Source organism: Lycorma delicatula, chromosome 2 (genome assembly GCF_047948215.1).
Source record: "Lycorma delicatula isolate Av1 chromosome 2, ASM4794821v1, whole genome shotgun sequence".
Lineage (NCBI taxonomy): Eukaryota > Metazoa > Arthropoda > Insecta > Hemiptera > Fulgoridae > Lycorma > Lycorma delicatula.
The window spans coordinates 53,163,042-53,183,770 of NC_134456.1; the positions used below are offsets into that span (position 1 = coordinate 53,163,042).

General features: G+C 26.5%; 1 long non-coding RNA gene across 1 annotated transcript in view; it reads right to left on the bottom strand.

Moving 5' to 3' along the window:
* Positions 1-17,944: 17,944 nt before the first annotated feature.
* The window catches only part of LOC142320168 (uncharacterized), a 269,581-nt gene continuing 266,796 nt past the window's right edge, over positions 17,945-20,729 (bottom strand). Inside the window, exon 4 of the long non-coding RNA XR_012755305.1 lies at positions 17,945-18,033. This is a non-coding gene — a long non-coding RNA (uncharacterized LOC142320168). The remainder of the gene's footprint in view (positions 18,034-20,729) is intronic.

The window sequence follows — 20,729 nt, forward strand, 5'->3', positions numbered from 1 at the left end:
ACTTGGTATTATCCAATTTACTTAAGGTTAATATAAATGTAAACGATTGTAAATAAACTTTGTAAGTACAAAAAAAGCTTTTATTCAAGACATTGTTTGAATTTTATTCAAAAATTAATCCTTTGTCTGGAGTTTCATTTATTTCTCCATGATTTCTACAAGAAAGCCTTTTCTAATTTTAACAAAACTTACTGGATGTATATCTTTGAAGACTAAGCGATGTTTTAACCTACTGTCTCCCAATGTTGTCTATGTGCAAATTATATAAATACTGACTATATAAAATATTGATAACCTAAACAATGCATAATAAAAATTTCACTGACAAAAGAAAAATGTGTATACGTAGTAATGCAAAATTAGTATACAAATCTACAAAAATGTATAAATATTATTATAAAGATTAAACATATTTCTATTTGGACTTACTGTTTTTTATATAAATATATATTCATTGTTGTCTTACATCGATATAAATTAATGGTACATTAATTTTAATTTATTACACAACACAAATTTTAAATAATAGCAATTTCCTTTATCCCACATATGAATGGAACAGTTTATGAAGCAATGTACATAACAAAACTAGTCGGAAAATCCTATAAAGTTTTCTTCGTTCCTTAAAGTATATTAAAGTACCTTTACGTAAACATAAAAGTCTTTAGACCCTGCTATCTTTATGGTGATTAATGGTTAATGTTTACGTCTGTAGGAAAGCAAAAACATAATAACAATATTTAGACACTGATCTGACCCCTGTCAGATTTGCCTAGATGAAAAACATTTGTGCTAATAACACGCTTAACAAGCAAAAGCCGATTATTTTTATCGGAATAATTTCAATGTATAATTATTAAAATTAGCAGTTTTATCAAATTTATTTTAGAAAAGGTTTTAATAGTTTCATTTCTATCTCCAGTTAATAGAAAACAATTTATCATGAAAGAATATTGAATAGTTGGAAAATTTTACATGAAAATTATTTACATAAAAAGAATAAATCTCTATTTGACCTCTATTCCATAAAAAAGGTAAGAGTTTCAACATCCTTTCCAAACAAATGCAAGTATTGGTAGAAAACAAATAAATGAAACTACTTTCAACTGGAATGAAGATTAAATGAAAAAATAGTAATTTTTTTAAATTTATCTATTTGTAATTCTTATTAATAAATTTCCATTTAGAACAGATTCGACAACGTGATGTTTAAAATAAGAACCTCCGGGTTCGAATCCTAGTCAGGCATGGCATTTTCACACGCTACAAAAATTTCATTCATTTCATCCTCTGAAGCAATACGGTATATATATATATATATATATATATATATATGTGTGTGTGTGTGTGTGTGTGTGTGTGTGTGTGTATGTGTGTGTGTGTGTGTGTGTGTGTGTGTGTGTGTGTGTGTGTGTGTGTGTGTGTGTGTGTGTGTGTGTGTGTGTGTGTGTGTGTGTGTGTGTGTGTGTGTGTGTGTGTGTGTGTGTGTAAATTAAGAAAATAATGTTATTATAAATTTTTTTAGATTCCAAAACAAATAGAAATTTTCGAAAACTATATTTTCAACCGATTTAATTAAAAGGAGGAAATTCTGAGTTCAACGCGTGCGCACTTTTTTTATTTATATTCAAGCACTTATCTTCAAAAATAAGGCCGATTTTAATGACTATTTTTTTTACTCTCAGAGAGCTTTTTTTGGTGTTCCAATTGTATCATTTTTTCTGATAAGTTAAGTGAAAGAGTTTTTAAATAAATATTAAAGCTCTTTGCGTAAGAGATATATTTGATTTTCGTAACGTAATAATACACATTCTGTAATTATTCTGATAATAATAATCTTAATTTAAAAAATGAGGGAAAATTTAGGAAAATTAGTAAGAAAACTTAACCAAAATTAAGTTAATTATTAAATAAAAGTATACTACTACATTTTTACACTTTCCTTATCTTATATTTGGACCTTGCAATCTATTCTTTTTTCTACGCAGATTTTCTTATTTTTATCAAGATGCAGCTTTCTTAATTTTTTATTTCTTGCAAATGGCTTTTACTAAAATTTTTGTGTGCTTTTATAAAATATGTTTTCTGCCGTACGGAGTAGCCTACAACGCAATTAGAAATGGGTGGCGGATAATGCCCATCTTGGAGTCGAGTACCTTGTCACAATGCGTAGCAAACTAAACAGTTGTGGTAAAAGAGCGGTATTACAAAGAGCCTTACGTCGCAGTAATATTATCTGGCGTAGCTAGCTGCTGTTAGCCGACTTATAAAGAGTAGTTTTAAAAGTACTGTACAAGGGTACCGATGTGATAAATGGAAATGACATTACCATGGCGCCACCAAAACGTACTTGTATTATACTAATTTTTGGTATGTTTTTCATCAAATGCTGGAAATTTTTTTTTTAAATTCTGAAATTTTATTAGGTTACAAACTGCATTTTAAAGTGTATAACTTCAAAAGATTATTCCTGTAACTTCAATGCCATTAAAGGTATATAGAACTGTAAATCTTGATTATATTTTTAGTAGGATTACTTTAGGGAATTATAAAAATGATCCAAATAGAACATGTATCAATTTCTTTACTTAAAAATGTTTTTTATGGAAGTATTAATATAAAAACCTAATGTTATTGAAATGTGTTCGTACATTCTTTAAATTGGCTCTTTCAAGAAAGTATCATTTTTTTGTAGTCCTAATAATTAAAAACACTCCACATTATCGAGCTGAAAATTTAATATAATTGTTGGTCATTAATTGCTAAATAAATAGGACTGCATCTGTTTATAAAATCAACAACACATATTAATTCTAATATTTGAAATCTGAAACTAAGTTTATACACAAACAAGTAATAATTATTACCTATTTTTATTTGATTTTTATTTTTTTTAATTTACAAGAAGGTATCAATTTTGATGAGCTAAAGGAAAATTATTCCTTGTGATCATGCCAAAATAATCATTATAAATTTCAAATATTTTCAATAGATAAAATATTAAGGTGTAAACTGATACGTTTTTAATAAAATCAAACATAAATTTGGGATTAGTGAAATAATGATTTAATTAAAGAAGGAATTTTTTATTTTTAAGACGGCTCTTCTCGCTTATCGTTTATTAGTTTCGGTAGAACTTTCCTTATCTATCGACTAATACTTATGAAATAAACTTGTTTTCAGTATGGGCAACTATTTTAATTAATTGTTCAGATTTGAATGAGGAATTTTAAAATGATTCCATTTATTTTGAATAAAAATTAAACTGATGTAGATATGTCTGGTTGTCAAAATTATTCTATAAAGAACGATTTTTAGCAGTAAATAAAGAAACAGTAGATAACTTCTTAATACAATTAAATTTAATTAAAAGAGGATCTTTTACAAACCGGATATTTTGAAATAATTTAAATCCAACTAAAATTTAATGAATTGATATTAAAATTATGCTAAGCACAATCATTAATTTCAAGAAAACGCAAAGCATCCATTTTTATCCATATAAATTGCATTTTTTAAATATTTTATTTAATATAATTTTCATATTATATATACAATGTACATGTATACTTAAATCATATATTTCGACGCAGGGATAGCTTCATCGTGTATATAAATTATCCATTCATAAATAAGAACGATTACGATCGTAATAATTGGAGGAAATAAAAGTTACTGTCTCGTCAAAAAACAACATCATTTAAAAGTATTTCAGCATACCTACATATGAGCAACAAAAGACAGAGAAAGTTGAAATAATATTATAAAAAGTGAGATAAGACAACAATATAATCTATCCCAATTGTTTTTCGACTATGAAAGAAACAATGTTCAATTTGAAAACGAGGAATAAAAATCTAAGATTGAATGTAGGAGTATATCTCTTAATGACGGTTTTTTTTTTTAGTGAAAACGAACCAATATGACTGGGTTTAAAGAATCTTTGAACGGATTTCGTTCGTAGCTAGAAAAATAAAACGAAAGCAAAAAATTTTCATAAAAAATAGAATGAGCAATTTTTATATAAAAATAATTTATTATTGAAAGTAAAATTTTAAAAGAATCAACAAACTATGAAAAATAATAAAAGCAAAATAAATAATCTTTTGACGGTGCTTAATACGAGTGTTCAGATTAAGAAGAGTAACTCATAAAACAAAGTTGACTAGTCATCTGATAGTTTAAGGTTTTTACTAGTCTATACCAATCTGTTTACATGTATGTAATATATTGCAACAAAACCAATATAATGGACCTAAGTAACGGATTTATGCCAATTAAGAAGGAAGTAGTAGAAAATTTAATAATGAAAGGAATCAAAAGTTGGTTTTATATTATAAATTTAAATGTTTTAGTTCCACGTATAAATAAATTGATTATATGATAAAGTTTGCTATTCCTTAAACAGCTTATACGAAGAAAACTATAACGTAAACAGCTTATTTTTATTAATAAAATTCCAAAAAATTATTGATTTTCTTACGATCCATTTAGCTGATTTCTCATCTCTTTTAATTTTTTTATGTACTTTCAGATGAGTATAATTGAAAAATTAAAACAAATTATTTAATCTGAACGTGTTTGGATATACCTTACACCTTTCGTACTTACTTTATACTCGTTTCAACGAGATTTTTTTATGTAGATTTGCACTTAAAAAATGAAACATTAACAAAATATAAACATTTGTAGAGGGTAGTTTGAATGTTAGTAATACTTGTTCTGTGTTATATTCTTTAACAAACGTAAAATAAAATGAAAGTAAAAGAGATGGACATAAGAAAAAGCGCCTCTTGTTTACATTGTTTATATATATAAACAATAATATTTTGCAGCAGTAGTTGTGAAGTAATTGTTAAAAAAAAGATAGCCTCTAGATGTATTCCTAACAACAGATGCTTCTGCATAAAACATGTGGAGTAACAGCGAGCAGTAAAAAAAGAGAACAGAAGTAGGCCTACGGAAGAAGAAATTGGACATGCCCCAGGGGGAGCGCAATGCGTGAGGATGCAAGAGCTCGTTGTCGGTGCTAAGGGGGAAGTGACTAGCTGCTGAGCCAAAGGCGACTGGGTGGAGACCAAATGTCTTCAAAGTATTTAAAATGCCCCTTGCAAGTAATTCTTCTCTTAAACCTCTGTTGGCCAATTTTAAACCTTGTGAAATTTTCAGTTTTTGATAAAAAATTAATTTAAAAAATTTGCACGATTTATTTTATTTAATCACCAAAAGAAGGCATCATTTATTGTAATGTAGATGCGTAATATTGTTCCATGGACAACAGAAATATGTCTCAGAGAATTTACGACAGTACATAAACATTAAATTTGATATATATATATCCTTAGAGAGAGAGAATGTGATTTTGTGAGAGAGGGAGAGAAAGCTAATTGACGTTTTACGATTCCTGGAAATACCGTCTTAAAATAAAACACGGACCCTATTATTATAATTTGGATTTTGAGAAGTAAACAAAATTTACGACCGTAATTTGCAGTCACAAAATAATCTAAGGTAAGCTGAATTTAAAAATTTAGTAGGGTTACCCTAATTTAAAATGTTGATGAAAGTAAACAGATTAACTTCGGTCAAATTTTTTTGATAATATATTTACAAAACAATAAACTTTTCTTTGATCCCCAGTTTGTGAAGTTTCATTAGAATATTTTTTTCTTATATAATTTAAACAAGTTATAAATAATCTAAAAAAATTATCATTAAAAGCAAACTTAATTTTGAAAAGTAACGGTTTTTAGAAATCCATTACTCCACAAACTTAGTGGAGTTTTGGTCATCATTGAGAATGAAAAGTACACTAATTTTATTTAATAAGTGAATGGAATATTTGTATTTACCTTAATTTTTGAGTAAAAAAATATCCATTTTATTTAACGGAAACATAATATTGTTTAACTAAATATAATGCAAGTATAATCTACCACGCACGAAAATTATTTATACGATGAGGTAAGCTAAAAAACAAAAACAAAAAAACTAAACGAGAATTAAAACTGAAATATAAAATTCTTAATTTTTTTTGAAGACAAATTTTAATGATAAAGTGAGAATTTACATAGGTTGCAAAACTAATACTGGTGAGTTATGCAGTACCACTAAGTTTCTAATATTAATATGAAAATATTTGTTATTTTTTTAACTTATCAGCACAGACATAATGGAACTATTATAGATTATCATGAAATAAAAAAAATATATATACACAAAAAATGGTCGAGGCTGTTAAATATTATTTTAAAAAATCTACTTGCGAAAATTACAGAGAGTAGATATGTTTGAAGATTTATGTTGAGAATGTGGTATAAACTGCCCGCATTGCATATTATACTAACATATTCAAGTGTTCATTTAGTCTATGAGCGGTTCAGTTTAGTTTCGCTTTTCATCTCTGGATGTAACTCTCGCACATAGGCTCCACCTTACTTTTATATATTGTCCAACAGAACCATTACATTTTTTTTTTTACTATGATACTTTTTTATATTTCAGACTATAATAGTTTTTTAATCATTTTTTATTATAGTTCTAAAGTTAATCATTAATCTGAATAAAATATTTCAGTAATAAAATACAATTATGGTAATGACGTTGTGATTTTTAACCTGATTTTTTTTCTCGAAAAAACCACTAGAAATTCCAAACACTGTCTGGAAAGATAATCCAAACGTAAAAATTATTTTCTTAACATCTAAAATACTTTTTTCAATCTGTTTGATATAAGAGATTATTTTCTTATACCATACGAGCATACCAACATTTTTATAACAGTGTTTTATACCAAACGATAACTTATCGAATTATATAAACCATAATTTACAAATTTATGAAGGCAACAGTTAAACTCAATAATCTTTAGAATCGTTTAATAAAATTTCGGCACAGGAAAAAACATTCGTAAATAAAATAAACCTTGCCAGCCAAACTTTGTTAAATTCTTCCGAGAATTCACGTGTGAACCTGTGGATTATTGAAAGACGAAAAGATTGCCTGATTTGTTTTTAGTAACTGTATTTCGTCAGACGTTAGAATTTATAGTTTTATTTGCTGTTGTTGGTGCTTACAATTATCAACTTTTATGTTGGTTATTTTCAATTTTAAATCTATTGTTTTTTTTTAAACTTAAATTGTATTTAAAGTGAAAACAAGATAATCGAAGCAAATGTTTGCAGAAAATAATAATTTTACTGACATTTTCAACGTTGTTCCATATTACCAAATCAAATCATTTGAACACTGTATAATTGTCCCAATAAATTTATCATTATTCTTTTTATTATTCCTTTCTTTATGAATCCAATTACTCGTCATGTTCTTCAGCATTTAAAAAAAATTGTATTATTCATTTTCAAAAAAACAAAACGACAATACCTTTTTTCGTTAGCTTCATTAAGGTGCTTTATTGCATATTCGTAATAAAATGCCAGATCTTATGCTATGGTTGATGACAATCAAGTTTAATAATGATAAAAGGAACTTTTTTCTAGAAATATATTGTAGAGACTGTTGCTCTATGATTTTAATTAAATATTTCATAGTCTGACAGTATTTGGAGAATTTAATTTGTAACCTAAAATTGAATCACATCGTTATAATTATCACAATCATATTCATGATCAATCATAATGCTATAAAAACAATCTGAACGTATTTCATAATCCATGAAGTATTTTGGTAACCTTTCTCTTCTCTGGGGATATATTTTGTCTTAAGTTAAATTAGTATTGAAAAATATTCATAGTATTATGAATAGCAACTTTTATTTTTTTATAACTTACAAATCTATTAACGTAACAACACAAATTTTAAAGCTGTAGACAATGCAAGCTTATATAAAATTTAGCACTTAAACAAACATACTCTTAAATTGACTTAAGCAGTAATAAAATTGGTGTTTACTTCTCTTCTTTTTTTAGTGAATCTTTAGTGAATCTGTTTAGTGAATATTAGGTTTGAACTAAAGGTTCTTCAATTTCCTCAATCCTAAGCACAATCATTCATTTCCTTACTTCCTTTTTTTTGTCTTTAATTAATCCAATCCCTCATCTTCAGCTTCTTCTTCGGTTTTGTTTTTCTTTCCTTTTTCGTTTTATAGTAGTTCGCTGAAGGTCATTTTGTAAGTAGCTCACGCATCAACCAAGATGTTTTTCTTTTCCTTATTATCGTCATTAAATTCTGTTCCTCTCCTCCTTTTTTTCAAAATACTTCCTCCGTGCTCATTCTGTTACACCATTTTACTTTATCTCTTCTTTTGTACACCACATCTCAAATCTATTGAAATATACTTCCATTTTTTAATTTCCATAATTCATATCAATATGATGTTATTATACAAAGGATTTGGCAAATCTCCTTCTGATTCAACTCTCTGATAGTAATCCTTTTATCTTTCCAGAAACCTATTTTTCTCATAGATATTCTGTTTTCCACATTCTCTATGAAACTTCCGTTCTAAGTTGAGAAACTTCCAAAACCCATAGATATATTTACTTAATCTGTAATTTTTCCTTCTACCAGTAATTAACACAGCCTTCATTCTTACTAACTCTGAACACTTCCGTTTTACCAATACTTATCTTCATTCCGAAATTACATATTTTATCAGCTGATAAAAAACTACAAATGATTACTAATATTACAAGTAACAGATTACCAAACCATTAAATAACGTAAACTTATTCATATCATAGTTACTGCCCTCAGATTATTAACAGTTTAAAAATTTCATGTGGTTATATGAAGTGAATTTCATTGCTGGTAATACAAGGAAAGCGCTTAAATATGAAAGACCGATTTTTCCATTATCAATTAGACAATTTTTCTTGCAATATGAAAAACCCCAAAAACGTAAACGAAATGAAGAGATACCAAATACAAATTCTGTATTTTAAAATCTGACAGAAGTTTTATGAACAAATGTGTACTCAGTCTGTACTCAGTCCCATTAGAAACTGTAAAATAAAAAATAAAATAAAAAAAGGCCAGAAACATAGGAAAAGCGAAAAAAAACATAAATTTACCTAATTCAGTAAGGATAAAATCTATTAATTTATAAAATAATACATCGCTAGTAAAACGTTTCTTTTATTATATTTTAAACTATTTTTCCATTATTATAAAAAAACCTGTGTAAATAATGAAATGTTTTTAATTAATATGATTATAAAACGTTAATACTGTGTTTAGAAATAATTTGAAATAGAATCGTAATAAAGACTGTGATAATTTTTGAAGAAGTGAAATAAAAAAAACAAAAAAAAAACATAAAATTATAATTAATGTTTTGTTTATTAATTAAATTTTATTTAGTTAGTTATGATAAATTTAGTACTGGACTACTAAAATAATACCCTATATTTAATCATAAAAATCCATAATGTTAATAAACCAAAATATAATAACAAAACTGATAACGGTTAAACAAACAGTCTAAATTTAAACGCGTAATGAACACCTACTACAATACCAAAAGTACTTTACAGCAGAATACGAATAAACTTTATGAAATCTACGTCATCAGTAACCATGGTAATATCATCAGGGTTATTTTGTAGACTACAGTACAGATGCTGTCTAATATAACTCTGATTAACTGTTGCTATGGTTACAAGTAACCCAGAATAAAATTAAATAAGTTATTCTAGAGTTAAATAATAATAAAATATTTAAAAAAAATAATAATAATGAAAATAAAAATTAAATAAATGAAAAAAAATAAAAACATTTTATCAAATGATCGGCCAATTGATTTAGTAGTTAGCGTGCTTTCCTATGAACTCCGGTACTCGGGATCGGTTCTCTACAATGATCTGATAATTTTTCACCAAGCATTTCATTTTTTCCATCCTTCATTAAAACGAATGTATTTAAAATGAGCGAAATCGTATTAAAATTTAGCTTAATAATAGCTTAAATAGATACAGTAGAAAATAAATTTAAAAAAATATAATTTGTTCATAAATAGTTGAAAATAATTTTTTCAGCTATTTATCATGAAAAAATCCATTCATTTAAAAATAATATTAATATATTGTGTTAAATATAAACGTTTTTAAATTTTTTATATGCATAATAACTAAAACGGCTACGTATTTTATATCACAAATAAGAAGAGCTCAGTTAAGACTGTTGTCGAAAAGAGAATTGTTGGTATCAAACATAGATTTAAAAATTGTACATTATATTTTTTAAACATTGATGTAAATGATTATTTTTGAGAAAAATCAAATAAATTATAACAAAGTCTTTTGAAATTATAACAAAGGTTTTTATCTATAGCTGGCTACTAACGGTTTTAGGATATCAGTGCAGTTGTTTCTAGCTAAAATTAATGCGTCGTTTGAATAAATTCGTAAACTGTAGTTTATTTTACAAATGAGAAGATGCGTATGTAGTAAAAAAGTGAATAAATTTTAATTTCGGATTGATTAAAAATAAAAAAAAGAACAAATAAGGAAAGAGGAACCAAAAGTAATAGTCAAGAAAATGAAGTATTATTTTAAGAAGGCGTACTTGAACAGTTTCATAGAAAATGATAAGTAATTTTTAATAATTTCTTCAATTTTTTGGAGCCAAGAAAGAAAAACAAAAACCTATGCATTGTATCTGACACTGAAACTAAACAGTTTTTTAAAAATTATTTTGTTTTTGATAAGATTGAAATGGAGAGGTTTATTAAAAATAGTCTTAGAGAAACAGTTTAAGACATAATAATTCTTTTCATTATTTATGTATGGGGCTATATTAATTTGAAAAGGAAACAGATACAGATATATTTTGTATATATATATATTAAATCGGTTGACTGGCTTTTAAAAAATGTATAAAGTTCGATATGAAAAATTTCCTTGGAAATATTGGTAAAATTTTTTATAATATTGAAATTTTCAGTGAATGAATTTATCATTCTCAATAAAAAGTTGCAGTGTGACTTGTATTTTATTTCAATTTAGAATTATACAACGTTGAACCTTTTCTACAGATCTAAAAAAAGAAGGAATCTATAAATATTATCAAAGGTTTTGTTAGGTCTTCCATTTAAGAGATAATTGAAAAAACACTACCAATTTTTACAGATGTCGGCCACTTCGAAAGCTTAAAGTCAAATGAGTCATCAGACCACATTCTTTTTTTATCAGTTCAGAGAACAAAATAACAATTACTCCTCTTCGTTAGGTTAGTAATTTTTAATGTTGTTTTACGTTCTTTTATTGTATAAATTATAAACTTCAACATTTCACATAAAATTTGGTGAACTATACATTTTTTTTTTGCTTAATAGTTGTCTCTTGTCTGATGTTGACCGCTTGGTAAATTTTACAGAAATGTTCCCCATCGAAAGATATTTTAAATACTGTTTCAATATTTCTCTTTTGAATTTTTTAAACCTTTATTATTGATATGCTCAAAACATTTTAAAATCCAGCACTTCTATAAAAAACAATTCTCCATGTAGTAGACATCACTTAAAAACGTTTCTTAGATCAGTCATAAATTCTCTGGCATAAACGTGCGAGTATTTGTATGTTTTTCGTAAAATTCGCTCTTAAGAGAATGTATGAAAAACAGTTTTTTTAATAGTAAAAATAAAATTATTCAATTTCAGTTTTTAAAATTAATCAATTTTTTTTAAATATTTTATTTTTACCTTTCATCTAAATTAGAGTTAAGATAAATTCTTTCTGTAAGTTTCTTCAAATTTTCAAGTCGCTGGATGAACACACGGATACGAAATAAAATTATTTCAATCGGTTTCAGTTAAAATTAAAACTACCATAATCACAGATATTTTAAAGAATCTGGTTAAAAAATTGAATTTAATAATGAAGTTTATTATTTAGTGATTTTAATAAATAAACGATTTAAGACTGAAAAATTACGTATTAGTTTTTTAAAAACAAAAAATTGAATATTAATATCACAATACTGAATAATAATAATAATACTATTGTTTGTTGAAATGTGGTTGAAAATAGCGAAATCTTTTAAACTCCCTATTCCGTCGGATATGTGCCAACATATTCTAATACGTGATGAAAATTTAAAAAATGCCGAAACTTTATTCAAATAAATATTGATAGGTAAGCTGTAGGACGAGGACAGCCGAAAGCAACTAGTACACACCACACACAAAACGGGTATACAAAGAATAAATGCATGAAGAAGGACGAAGCAGTGGGAGGGAATGCGGCATCATTACAAAGGATGGCAAAAGTATTCTTTGTTATATGAAATCCGGTACCGGTACAGGACAAATACGAAATACGAAAGTACAATAGAAAATAATACGAAAGGTAATAAGCAATGTGGTAGGTACATTCAGGAACCTTTATTTCTTACTTTATTATGTTCATTTACTAATGTTTAGTACCTTTTTTCCTTTAAAACCAACCATTCATTCCTACTTTCACTTTTGAGGTGTTCTAAATCAGATAGATACCTGTCGAAGCGGTAATAATTCACTCGTAAATTTTTCCATTTTCTACTTGCCGTATAGAATACCGTATTTCTTTGCATGACTTTTTTAAAAGAACTTCAGATTTAATGTGTTCCAAAATCCAGCAGCCAAACTATGGGACATGCTCGTTCATGTAAAAATAAATAAAAATATTGTCATAAATTTACATCCCAAAAATATTTACATCTAACGTCTCTAAAAAAAAAAATTATCTGAAATGGATTGAGTTAATTTATTGAAATTTGATAAACAAATCTAATCTGTTATTATTATCGACATAAATAAATATTGATCTGGAACAAATGTTTTCGAATTTTAAAATGGTAGCGATGTAAAATATTAAATCATTAATATCTGTGTAGACTTTAATTTTTCTAATTTAGCACTTGACTGTGAAAAAATGGTACTTCATTAGCTTAAATAAGATTACAAATTACAGAGATGAAAAACAATCAATTATGACGAAAATATGAAGAAATAGATTAATTCCAGTTTCTCTAGTTAAATGTTTAAAACACGATAGGAGAAGAAAATTATCTGTTAAAATTTTTTTTTTTGAGGTAGGAATTAAGTAATATTTATCAGTATTGTAAGCCAAATAACATAAAAAAATTATTGAACAAAAAAAAAACCCGAACTTTAATTTCACATAATAGTTAAGATAACATTTTTAAAGTAATTAAAATTTTCTTTAGTAAACTTTTTCGTCACTTTAATTTAAAAACCGACTGAGGTGTTTTAGTCGTAACCTCTTTTTGTCCACCTTCCTAATTTTAACACAGGTATTGCTGTAATTCTTACAAAAAGTATGTCGTCTACGTAAAAATTACTTATGTATGGTACATAGATTTTTAAATTACTTTTGATTTGGTTCCACCTCATTAGTGAAGAAAAATTGTTGTTAAAATTCTTTTAAAACATTTCATGTTCCTGAAAAAAAAAGTTGCAAAATAACTCGTTTAGAATTCATTAAAAAAAATAAAATTAGTTAATACTTTTACTTTCCTGGTTATCATAGCTCTGTAGCTATGCTGCATGATGGAGTCAAAAAATGAAGTATGAGTTTTTTTTTAATTTCTCAACGTTTCATGACCCAAGAAAAAAACAAATAAAGGGGACTAAAGATCGTACGTATGTTCATGTACACAAGTACGTTGGCGTGTTTCAAGCAAAATGACTTTTGACTGGATGAGCCGATTTTGATGAATTTTATATACACTCGTGAGTATGGGGCAATCTTTTGGTAAAATGTTGGGATCAATATCTCCAGGATGAAGAAAAGTTTTTTGGGGATCAATTTTCTCAAAATCTAGCAAACATAGCCCAACTTTATACTAAGCTTAATACATGCGTGCATGCTTATCTTAACAATTTTTAAAAGAATTTTGTCTCAAAATTCACCTTCCTTAAAAATCTAAAAAAGGTATCTTTTTATTTATTGCACATCTTTTAACCGATTTGTTTTAATATCTTCCTAGGTGTAGCAGAAGTAGTGCAAGCGAAAAAAAATAATACTTTGGGAGCAGTATTGTGGGTGGTTTAATATTACTAAACGCTTAAATAATAAAATTTCATTATAACTCATAACCACCCCAAAAAACTAAATCTTAGATAGCTTTTTACTTATTCTACATTTTTTTGTAAAATTGTTTTTAGTTTCTTCCATTTACTGTAATAAGCGATATCACAATAAGATGATTTTGAAGGCAGAGAGCAGAAAAAATTAAAAAATGAACGATTTTTTAATTTTTAAAACTTTTTTCGGTTTATTTAAACATATAATTTTACATTAAACCTTCATCATAGATTAAAAAAGAAATTTTAGGTAATTTTTTTATATACCTAAGGTATTTTTTCACTATTTAAGAATAAATAACCAATGCCAGGAAGTATTACGACTTTTTTTGTCAGATCTTTTTTAGATAATTTCAACGATTCTATAATAGTAATTACGTTTTTATAAAATAAACCATTTTTCTCTGACAAATTTACATTGTTTTAAAACTGATTAATGATAATTATTTTTAAATAAATAAAACATAGATCTATAGTTTACATTTACATTTAATATATATATTTTTTTTTAAATTTAACTTTCACATTCTTTTATTACAAAAAGTTTAAGTTGCTATTCGAAAGCTATTGAAATTGTCACATAAATGATACATATAAAAAAGATGATTTAAAAATTATTTAGTTTTACTTGTGTATGTTGTAATAATACGTTAGTTTTAAGGAAAATCCGTTATAAATGATCAAACTAGACCTGAGAATTTTCTACCAGAATTTTCTAAGAAGTAAAGAGTACCGTTTATCATAATTCTCTTTTTTTTTGACCGGGATTCAAGCCCGGAACCTCCGCACGAAATGCCGGGACGCTACTCACTCAGCCACGGACGTCGGCTTCAATTTTTTTTTAACTGTTTGAATTTAAATTAAAAAATAAGTAGTTTATTACAAAGAGATTTACATAAATGATAACAGCTTTCAGCTGTGAAAATGTAATATAAAAGCTATGCTTTAGATTAAGTCTACCCAAATATTAGTCCAAATAATCACAAAAAAGTGCATCTTTAATCTTTCTAAATCGACTTTTTCGCTCAAAATTTCAATATTTTTTTTTTCAAACAGACGAATATCATTCTTAAGAAATAAATAGATAGTAGTCCGTACCAGAAAGACGTCAGTACTGAAGTAAACTTTTTTTCTTGTGTGGTTGTTTATTACTACTTAGAATTTAAATTACATTAATATATTTATATCTAGATTTTTTTTAATTCTTATGATAAACTGAATATAGAATATAGAATATAGAACATTATACATCTTTTGATTCGAATGCTGTAGGAAGCTGTTTATATCTTGTTCGTGTAATGAGTATAGCTTATTATACTAACGATCGTCAACTTAAGATTTGTCTTTATTTGACTAGCGAAACGATTGTATTTGTGACACAATTGCGGACAAACACGTTTTCCAGATTTTACGAAATTTTGCGAAAAAACCATACTATTAACAAATGAAACGTGTCTAATAACTTTAAAAAAATGTTCCATTTCAAAATTATGGCTGCTAGTTTCTCTGACAGGAGTTACGGCGAGGTGTGGTGGGAGGTATTTTGAGACACAATTCATAGACAGATCACGTTTTACACCCTACAATCCTGACGTCCATACAGTTTCCAGTCTCACAGTTACGCGTTAGATACTTCCCTATTATACATTTTAGGCCATCTTTTATCCTAATTTTTTCTGAGACCGTTCTTCGTTATAGTATAGCATTGTGCCTTTCACAGTTAATTGTAAATACTTAATGTGATGTTTTTTGATACATTTTTTTTTTAAATTTTCCCCTGGAAATTAAATGCAAAAAAAAAAAGGAGGATTCATTGGAAGTAACTCCTTGTCAGTAATTGACGAATTTATTCACGTAATTCATATACTTTTTTTTTATCAATTTTCTTTATCTAAAAGTAGATGTGTGATTTATGCAAAGGAACTATTTTTCACAGGTTTATAATTAAACTGAAATATGATAATCGGTGAGAAAATTATATTTATTTGAATGAATATTTTATTTTTAAATAATTTAAAAAAATGTTTTTAAAATTCTACTGCTTGAATTACGCGAGTAATTAAGGTAGTTCGATGTCTCTGGTAACAGTCCGTACTATGCAGCCGATACAGGATGATTACTTTAGCATCGATTAAACCTATAGCAATTGATTATGACAGATAATTCGGTTTTGTACTTCATTTTATAAATTATATTTATTTCTTAAATTTATTTCAATTTTTTAAATTCGGTAAAAATTTACAGAACTAGTCAAAACCCAAGAGAATGGTGATAGAGGGCGAGTAATTCACAGAAATATATTGTCAATGGAGACACTGCAGAAGAACTGTTAGTATTAAACGTTTGACCGGCTTCGAACTAATAACCTCTATCACGGAAGGATAGAGCTTAGTCATTTGCGTCATTCAGATAAATATTTTAGAAAGTTTAAATAATATTTACTTAAACGTAGTTTAATGCTATTTCAGTTCTTTCAATTTATTTTTTGAAGTAGGCACCAAATTAATAGCTAAGAAATTGTTGGTACTTGTATTACGTTTCTTACAATTAAAAAAAAAAAAAAAAAAAAAAAAAATATTTTTTTTATTTTAATTTAATTAAAAATATAAATAGATAAAAGAAAACATTCTTCATATGATAAAAGTCTCCAGATTGAGTGAATAAGAAACTAGCGTCTTAACAATAATAAGAAAAGTGTCCACAGAATCACAATAAACAGACGGCTGCCATCAAACGTTAAACATCATTAGAATAAAAAAAATCTATTATTACTTTTTAAGTAATGTTTATTTAAAATACATATAAAAATTAAATTATTTATTTTAACTACTATAATAGTAAAATTTATACATCTGATAAAGACTATTTGTTGGATTTCGATAAAAATTAGGTAAGTATAAATATTATTGTCTTAGAAAATTGAAGTAATTTACTCAAATATTTATGTTTACTTAACATAACAACAAATGCCGTAATTATGGTGCAGAACTGTAGATATTTAATTTTTTTTTAAATGTTCTTTGCATAACGGCTTATGCAAATTTTATGCAACTGAAAAGCCTTCTGTAAATAAATAAAGAAAAATTACCGAATCCATTTAAATACAGTTATTTTTTATTTTCTTGGGTTCAATTAAAATGAAACCTGCATAAAAATTTAGCTTAAGAGATTTTCTGGTTGAAATAGGATCGGTTTCCATATTATAATAATAATGTGACGGGGAACAAATAAAACTAAATTTAATAATTTATCGATTTTATTATAAAAAAATTTTCTTTAGAAACTGATTTCGTGTGGATATTAAAAATAGATATTTTAGATTTTACAAAAGAGTTGTAACAAAACGTTGTATTTAGTCAGTTCTATACCAACCAGACTAAAAAAAAAAAAAAAACTAAAACAAAATTTCATTCCGTTTAAAAGTCGATACATTCATTTAAATAAATAAAAACCTATTTTTTTTAAATATTTGCAAAAAAAAAAAAATTTTATTTTTTCCTTTTATATAAAACTACTGGCGCCGTCGATTGTTATATATTTTCTGATTTCTAAAAGAATACGTAAAAATGAACATCTACACCACTTCATTATTTTTCTTTTTTAAATTCTGTTTCTAATGAAATATATATATTTATTTGGGAGTGATATATATATATATATCACTCCCAAAAATGATACAGCCATTTAAAAAATTGTAGCATCCTAGGCTAAGTAGAAAAAGTTGTAATATATTATTAAGAAGTAAATATGATGTATACAACTCAAAAAAATAAGATTTACTATTGAAATATTCACACATTCCATCACAGGTATTAGTTATGCAATGAACATAATTAATTCGAGAAACAAAATCTTTAAACAGAGTCGTAATTACAAATGTAAATAAGAACATTTACCTTATTTAAATTCGATATTAAATTCGTATCTGGTTCACCTTATGAAACGTAAATGGGACCGGAAAAAGTATGCAGAATTCACAATGTTCATACCTGAAACATACAAACAATATATACAAATATATTTATATACACGCGTTGAATCATTTATCATTATATTCGTGAAAAATACTTATAATAATAAGCAATTAACAAAAAAAAAAAAAATGATTGAACTGGCTGTAAGATGAACATCATTACTATTAAAGGAAGCGATAGTGAACGATAGTGAAAGCGATAGTGTTATTTATCTCAGATCCTGTAAATCTATTACAGCAATAAGAAAGTCACGTATGATAATGCGGAAATAAAATTTTCTCTTGGAAAACGATGTATAACTATTTTGGCGTCAATCAATAGAAGTCATATTGAATAATTAGAGATAAATATTGAAACGCGAAAAATTAATAATTTTTTCTTATATAAATTTATTATTTCTTCAGCAGTAACAATAGAACACACAGTTGCTTGTAATTTTTTTCAAGTGTTATTATGAGTTGTTATTTTGTATGTATGCAAGATGAAAGCTTTTTGTCATGGACCATTGAATACAGACAAAGTAATAATTTTTAATATTATAGTCTGTCTCTCCACTACAAGTAGAACGCTATAGTAAGTACAATAAACGAATGTAGTCTACTACTAGTAGTGTACATGTGTATATTAAGGGTATAAATAACTTTACACGCAATTTACTCTGATATATATTTTATATTTATGAGTTTAAAAAGATTTCTGTTGTAAATTTTAACATAAAAATCGTTGACTATTATTGTTATTATTAATACAACTGTTGTGTTCGTTACATTATTACAGTGAAAGAAGTTAAAACGTGAGTCTGCACCTGCAGTGCCACTCGGCTCTCTAAGTTACGAGTTACAGTTTTATTTTATTTTCTACTTTTTGTTGTTTTTTTTTTCTATTTTTTGTTAGTAGAGGAGTTACTGGACCGCACCAAACCGACAGTGCAGATGTGTCTTTTTTTAATGGCCGATGTTTTTGGAAATATAAATGAGTAAGTGGCAAGTGGTTTAGTTTCTATTTCGTTTAAAATAAGAAATAAATAAAGAAAAGAAAAAAAGGAAGAGAAAGGAAAATGGAATTAAACCGAGAAAGAGATCCCATATTGACAGACAGACATACAGGCAAACGTATTCCGATACGTAGTGATGAATGCGTAGTAATAGGGGCTGAAAACTACCGTTTCCTTTTTAAAAGAAAGAAAAACATAAAACAAATCGATGTATAACATTCAAAGAAAAGAGAGTACGGTGATAATATATTTTAACAAAACTGTGAATATAATAATAAAAACCCCTTTCTTTATTTTCCATTACCAACTTTTTTTATTAATTTGTAAAATAAAACATATCTTCTTATATAAAATGAAGAAAATCTTTAAATTATTATTGGTGTGTTTTAATCAGCATTTCTATACATAAAGCAAGATGTATTTTCGTTCCTTTCTGTTGGATATCAGTTCTTATCAATTACTAAAGTGGAACTTAAAATAAATTTAAAAAAGAGAAAAAATGTTCTTAATGTGGTTTAAAAATTTATTTGTATTATTTATTGTCCCCCTAAATTTTTTGCTACACCACTTCTCCACTGATAAATATAAAAAATTGGCCTTCAATATAATGGAAATAACTCCATTTGAAATCACAATAAAGTTTCTATGGAAGATTAAATTCATACATGCTTTAATTCTGATAACTTGAAATAATTTTACCGAAACAAATTTAAAAAAAAAAATAAATCTGACCTCAATAAACTCGCAATAAAATATTAAACGTAGTTTAGTACTATTTCAGGTCTGTTAATTTTATTTTTTGAAGTAGGCACCAAATTAATAGCTAACAAATTGTTGGTAGTTGTCTTACATTTCTTACTAGAAAAAAAAGTTATTTTAATTTTTTTTTTACTTACTTTCTTTAACCTATTAGATTGTATTTTTATTTTAAATATGGAGAAACATAAGAAAACATTCTTCGTATGAACGAAGTCGTTCAGATTCAGTAAATGAGAAACTAACTTCTTGACAATAATAAGAAAATTGTCCACAGAAGCACAATAAACAGACTGCTAGATATCATCAAAAGTTAAACCTCATTAGAATAAAAAAAAGATAATATATATTTTTACTTAATAGCTTAATTCAGCTTACCGAATAATTAACTTTATTTCTTCAATTTTGAAGTTACTTTGAATATACAAAAAAATACGAAATAATAGAAAAAGATAATAATAGCTATAAACATAATAAAATAAAATAGAGAAAGAAATGCCATGAATATTTCCATGTAGAACTAAACAACGATAATATAGACTGTTATTAATATCCTAGGCGTACAGGAAACAGAGCAACACGGTACTGGTACGAGCGGTCAGCGGCTAAGGATATCGAGCAGTTCAGTTTTTTTTTTGGTATTTTTTCTAAGATTATCATCGGATTTGGTTAAAATTAGTATAGGATTATTCTAAAAGTATACTCTTTCGATTAAAAAAAAAAAAAAAAATGATCAAAATCGGTTTACTAACGTCAGAGATATTGGGTTACATAGATGGAAAAAAAATTGTCGAATTGATAACCTCCACTTTTTTTTAAGTCGGTTAAAAAGTTAATTGCTTTTATATGGATTTGAATACTAGACAGTGAGTACAAGTATACTTTGGTGGTTGGTATTCAATTAACTACCGATCTCAGGATTGGTCGGTCTGAATATGTACAAGGCTATACCTCATTTACA